Source organism: Myxine glutinosa, chromosome 2, assembly GCF_964187855.1.
Source record: "Myxine glutinosa chromosome 2, kmMyxGlut1.1, whole genome shotgun sequence".
Lineage (NCBI taxonomy): Eukaryota > Metazoa > Chordata > Myxini > Myxiniformes > Myxinidae > Myxine > Myxine glutinosa.
In genome coordinates, this window is record NC_136262.1 from 95,110,632 (window position 1) to 95,116,631 (window position 6,000).

The 6,000-nt window shown below is 42.9% G+C and overlaps 1 protein-coding gene across 1 annotated transcript in view; it reads left to right on the top strand.

Annotated features, from left to right (window-relative positions):
• The window catches only part of MAN2B1 (mannosidase alpha class 2B member 1), a 64,318-nt gene that overhangs the window by 7,154 nt on the left and 51,164 nt on the right, over nucleotides 1-6,000 (top strand). The gene's annotated exons all lie outside the window — the stretch shown is intronic.

Genomic DNA, 6,000 nt, shown 5'->3' on the forward strand with positions numbered 1-6,000 from the left:
ATGCAGCTGCCACACTGGTTAATGACCCTCTCAGACCGCTACATTTTTGATGAACCCACTCAGCGCACATTGTACATTGAATGGAGTTCACTCCGACACCCTTCCTGCACACAGCACATGGCCACTTCCCAGTTCTTTCCACCACACCACATGCTTTACCACTTGCCATCACCTTCGTCTTTCCTATATTCACCTTCAGACCTTTTGTCTCCATACATTCCTTCCACTTGTTCATCTTTTCCTTCAGTCCATCCATACTTTCCGCAATCAACACCAGATCATCTGCATACAACAACTCCCACGGCCCATGTCTCGTCTGATCCACTTTCTCCATTCAGCATGTCTCCGAGGTAGCAAAATGTTTTCACACCTTCCAGCTTCACGCCGTCTCCAAGATCCAACTCAACATTTCCTCCATCTGCAGCTCCCTCTGTGCACACCTTACATTTGAATGCAGCTGCCACACTGGTTAATGACCCTCTCAGACCGCTACATTTTTGATGAACCCACTCAGCACACATTGTACATTGAATGGAGTTCACTCCGACACCCTTCCTGCACACAGCACATGGCCACTTCCCAGTTCTTTCCACCACACCACATGCTTTACCACTTGCCATCACCTTCGTCTTTCCTATATTCACCTTCAGACCTTTTGTCTCCATACATTCCTTCCACTTGTTCATCTTTTCCTTCAGTCCATCTATACTTTCCGCAATCAACACCAGATCATCTGCATACAACAACTCCCACGGTAAACCCTCCTTTACGTTCTGAGCCAGCCCCTCCATCACAGCTACAAATAGTAGTGGACTTAGTACCGACCCCTGATGCACTCTCACCTTCGCCTCAAACTCACCACTGTTCCCGTCCTTCGTCCTTACAGCTGTGCGCGCTCTGTTGTACATTGCCATCACTACTCTGATCAACCACTCCTCCACTTCTAACTTCCTCAATGCCCATGTCAATACTTCACGTGGAACCCGATCGAATGCTTTCTCCAGATCAACAAACCCAAGAAACAACTTCTTCCTCTTCTCCATATACTTCTCCTGCAACTGCCTCACAATAAAGAGCGCGTCTGTCATGCCTCTTCCTGGCATAAATCCAAATTGCATTTCGTCCATCTTCACCTTCTTCCTTATCCTCCTCTCCAACACCCTTTCCAATACCTTCATTCCATGCTCCAATAACTTTATCGCTCGGTACGAGCCACACTCCAGAGGGTCACCTTTCCCCTTGTATAGAGGGACGAGGGTACTCAGTTCCCAATCCACTGGAATGCGGCCTTCTTTCACCACCAGATGACAGATCTCTGTCATTCTCTTCACACCGCCAACTTCCTGCTGCCTTCAACATATCTCCCACAACTCCCGTCGGCCCTCCCGCTTTTCTACTCTTCATTGCTTTTATCGCTTCCTCAACTTCCTTCTCAGTTATCTTCTCTGCCGGTCCTAAAACTGGGTTACTCTCGATGTTGCCATCCCATTCATTCTCTGTATTCAACAGCATTTCCATATATCTTTTCCATCTTCCTTTAATTCCATCTGGGTCCACAACGATTTGTCCCACTTCATCCTTCAAGCAACTCACCCCCATCACATCACACCTCTCTTTCGCTATGTGCTTTGCAATCCTGAATACTGCTCTCTGACCCTCTTCCGAATCCAAGCCTTCTCCGAACATTTTCCTACATGCCTCCTGCGCCTTTGCTACCTCTTTCTTTGCAGCCCTCTTGGCTGCCTTATAACTTTCATGCTCTGCTTTTTCTGCTCCCGTACCCTTCGCCTTCTGCCACTCCTTGAACTTCTTTCTCTTCTCGTCAATCCTCTTTCCAACTTCATCATCCCACCACCATGTTTCCGAGTGCCTCGGTGGTCCTTTTGTCCATCCACATACCTCACCAACAGCTCCCAACAGACTATCTTTCATTGACATCCAACCACTTTCAAGCTCAACCACATCATCCTCTACCCTACTCAGCCTCTCTTTTAATGCCTCCCTTACTGTCACCTCTTTCAACCTCCACACCTTCATTCTCGGTTCGTACTTCACCCGCCGAGCTCTCTTCGCACCTTTCACCCTTATGTCGCAGACAACCAAGTGGTGCTGTGAAACAGCCTCCTCCCCCGGGATCACCTTTGTGTCCCGGAGGTGCCCCCTATCTCGCCTACGCACCATCAGGTAGTCAACGGTTGTCGTCGACCCACCTGACGTATATGTAACAAGCTTATTATCCTCTTTCTGGAACTGAGTATTACAAATCAACAAATCAGCTCCATCAGCAAACTCCAAAATCCTTTCACCTTCTCCATTTCTCACACCATATCCGTAACCCCCATGAACTCCCTCAAAACCATCCATACTCCTTCCCACATGTCCATTTAGGTCTCCTCCTACCACAACAACTTCCTCATCTTTCACGTTTTCCATCAGCTTCTCTATCGCACACCAGAACTTGTCCTCTTCATCGCTCCGACCAACCTGCGGAGCATATCCCGAGATGACGTTCACCAAGAGCTTTCCAATCATCATTTTCACCATCATCAACCTATCACTCACTCTCGTGAGTGAGAATCACTCACATGACATATGACCTTAAAAATGTACATTCTGCATATGTATGGGTATGGGATCCACGTTTGTGAAGTTTTGTGTTGAGCGGATACGGTTGGTTTTTCTATTTAAGATGCTTGCCAAACCACATGACCGAAGATGTCATAATTTTCAAACTATATGCAACAATGGTGTTCGATGATATTTGTAAAAGTTCGCATCAATAGGGTAAGCGGTTTCAGAGATATAATTATTTAATATTTTCCTTTAATCCAATATGGCTGCCACACCATGTGACCAATGATGTTTTCGTGATCATCTTTTAATCACCATGCCTAGTCCATGACACATAAAGTTTCGAGTCAATTTGGTGGTTTGGGAGAAGATGTTTTTCATGGTTTTAGGTTAAATCCAATATGGTTGCCAAACCATATGACCTATAATGTCATAAATTTAATATTTCAATACAAATGGGTCATAGATCATGTGCATGCAATTTCAGATTTTTAGGATAAGGAATTCAATTAAAACATTTTTGGCTGGTATACCACTTCACCTATGATGTCTTCATCGGGAGTACTTGACAATGTGCTAAGTTTCAAATTTTTCCATTCAGCAGTTTCCGAGAAATATTTTTTTATTTGCGTTTATTCCAAGATGGCTGCCATACCACGTGACCTATGATGTCACAATTATGATAAAAACAAGACCAAAAGTCTAACAGCGGCGTAGCCAGGCTTGTAAAATATTATAAACTACAAACACATATTATTAGCTTTTTAAACAGTCTTTAATGCTGTTTGTAACATTAAACAAAGAAATTTGGAGGAATACCGACATCCGTGAGGTAAGTTTTACTTACAGAACTGAGCGAAGATCTACTGTAATCTATGTAACCCACAAGGGCTCATTTACCAAGCAGCTAGCCAGCGCTTGCCAAGCCAGCCGTTCCTTAACGGTTTTGAATGGAGTGCTTGCTCGAATGCTTAAACCACTTGGCGATATCTCCACCAGAAACTTGGTAAATGAACACACACCCAATGTTCTTTAGACCCGACTAGAGTCCCTGTATAAAGAGAGTTGCGCCATGCGCTGACCCGAGATTTCTGGTCACGTGATTTCGTGGCGCCATTTTGTGTCTAACTTCACCGTGCGTGAACGTCAGCTTTGTACGGGAATGTTGTTTATTGCCAAACAAAATGACTGGTTGTTCTGCTTTTGGTTGTTCAAACCAATCTGGGAAATATAAGATGTATAGATTTCCAAGTGATAAAGTCAGAAGACATATTTGGGAAGCGAAAGTCAGACGAAAGAGCTGGAAAGCGATCGACTCCTCGAGACTCTGCCAGGTAGGCCCACGCCGCTTGATGATCGATGTTCAAAAGCAATTCTATCTGCTCGGTTTTTTTTTGGTTGTCTGTCCGTTGAAAACCCTTTTAAAGGGAAGTGATTTGTGTTTGTTTATAATCTTCAAGGAGCTGACCAAAAATGCATTTCCATGGGAAGAACCCTGCTCAATTTTTTTTCGGGTAGTCCTAGCGGACCGCATATTGTCATTGATTGATGAAATGTCCCGGTACAGTGACATTGCCTGGTCTGCGGTTGGGTAGTCTGCGGGCAATGTCACTGTACTTTTTCAGAGGGAATTAATTTTGATTTTATAGGGGTGGGAAACCCATGGTCCGTTTTGTTTTCAGTTGTCTGTCCGTCCATTCAAAACTTATTCCGAGGCAAGTTATTTTTTTGGTTTAAAATCTTTAGCCTAATCGGCAATCATAAAAGCAATTTTAGGGGGGGACCTGCTCGATTTTTTTGCGGGTTGTGCAGCCAAGTCGCCAGCTATGAAACATATTAATCGATCAGGCAATATCCATCAGAGTTCTGGGCAAGGGTGTAGTAATAAATGAACGTTTCAATCTTACTAGATGCCGATGACGTTTTCCTTATGTCAGAGACAGAAGCTGACTTGCAGCTTGTTAAATCATTACAATGGAAATTGAATATAAATGTCGATAAAACTAAAGTTGTACACTATAGAAATATGGCAATACCACGTACAGAATTTGTTTTAAGTGTGTTAGACTATATGTCGGCTGGAAGTCCTACACCGGAATTGCTCTCGGCACCCTTTAAAAAATATTGGATATGCCCACACTCCTTTCTAAAAGTTATTAAAATTCAGAGAACGACAGCATTGGTTTGTCTTACTTATACTGTTAGCTCTTATATGCAGTGTTGGCTTGTAATATGCATTGCCATACCACTTTTAATATCACCACACAGCTCTTTTTCATGGCAATAGCTGAGTTTTTGACAAAACAAATATCACCTGTATGTAATAATAAGACTAAATATGTGTAGTAAATTTTTTTTTAGCAGGTTTAGAATATATCACCCCATATCGCGAATGTACATGTATATCTAATCCGACACACTTAGACACAAAATGGCGTCCAAATTTGAGTTGACACAACTCTCTATATACAGGGACTCTAGACCCGACCATAGATCGACTGTGATCTATATACCCCAAAGAGGAATGACCCTTCCTGCCACTCCTGTAGTGAGCGGGTGTACTTGTAAATTAAAATGTTGGTTGGTGGACTCAGCCGTCGTAATGACATCATAGACGTAATGACGTAATGGACACAAAACTGATATATTTTAACTTCCAGTAAGTTTGCAGTCACTACGAAGGGATTAGTGTTACGATTAGATTTACTATAATATGAACGTTACGTTATCATTATTTCGAAAATGATATTACCATTAAAAAAACCGAGGCTAATTCCCTACTTCCTCGGTTATTAATATTAGTGCCGAACACCGCTTAGATCATTGATCATGAACCATACACCGCTTCAATCCATCAACTTCCCATTCACAACATTGGGAATAAAGTGTTATGGTTATATTTACTATATTATTATTATTACTACGAAAACGATACTACTGAAACGATATACGACTGTATTAAGAAACCTGGGCTTAATTTGTCTGAAGCAGTCCAAGATCAGTCATAACGCCTAAGGCCTATACGTACCGTATTGTTTGAAGAGCCGTAACACCGATGCTTTCGATATTTGATGGTCATTTTAACAATCGGTTTGTTTGTGTTTCACACTGAATGAAAAACGTCAGGGTAGAGCATGGCGATTGTGATATATGACAGGTTCGACAATATGTTCGGCATGAACGGCATATAAATCAAAATGGCAGAGTGTGGAGAGTCAGCCGCCGCACGCCGTAATGACATCAGACGAAATCACATCACCCTGTCATGTGACCATATCCTCAGCTCTGATTGGTATACGTTTGAGGGGACATATATACAGACAGACAAACACTGTTCTAGACGGCTTTGCCACATGAGCTACGACATAAAAACATTCTGCATTGGTGTCACGCCTACCATGAAAGTTTTGTCTCAATCAGACATGTGGT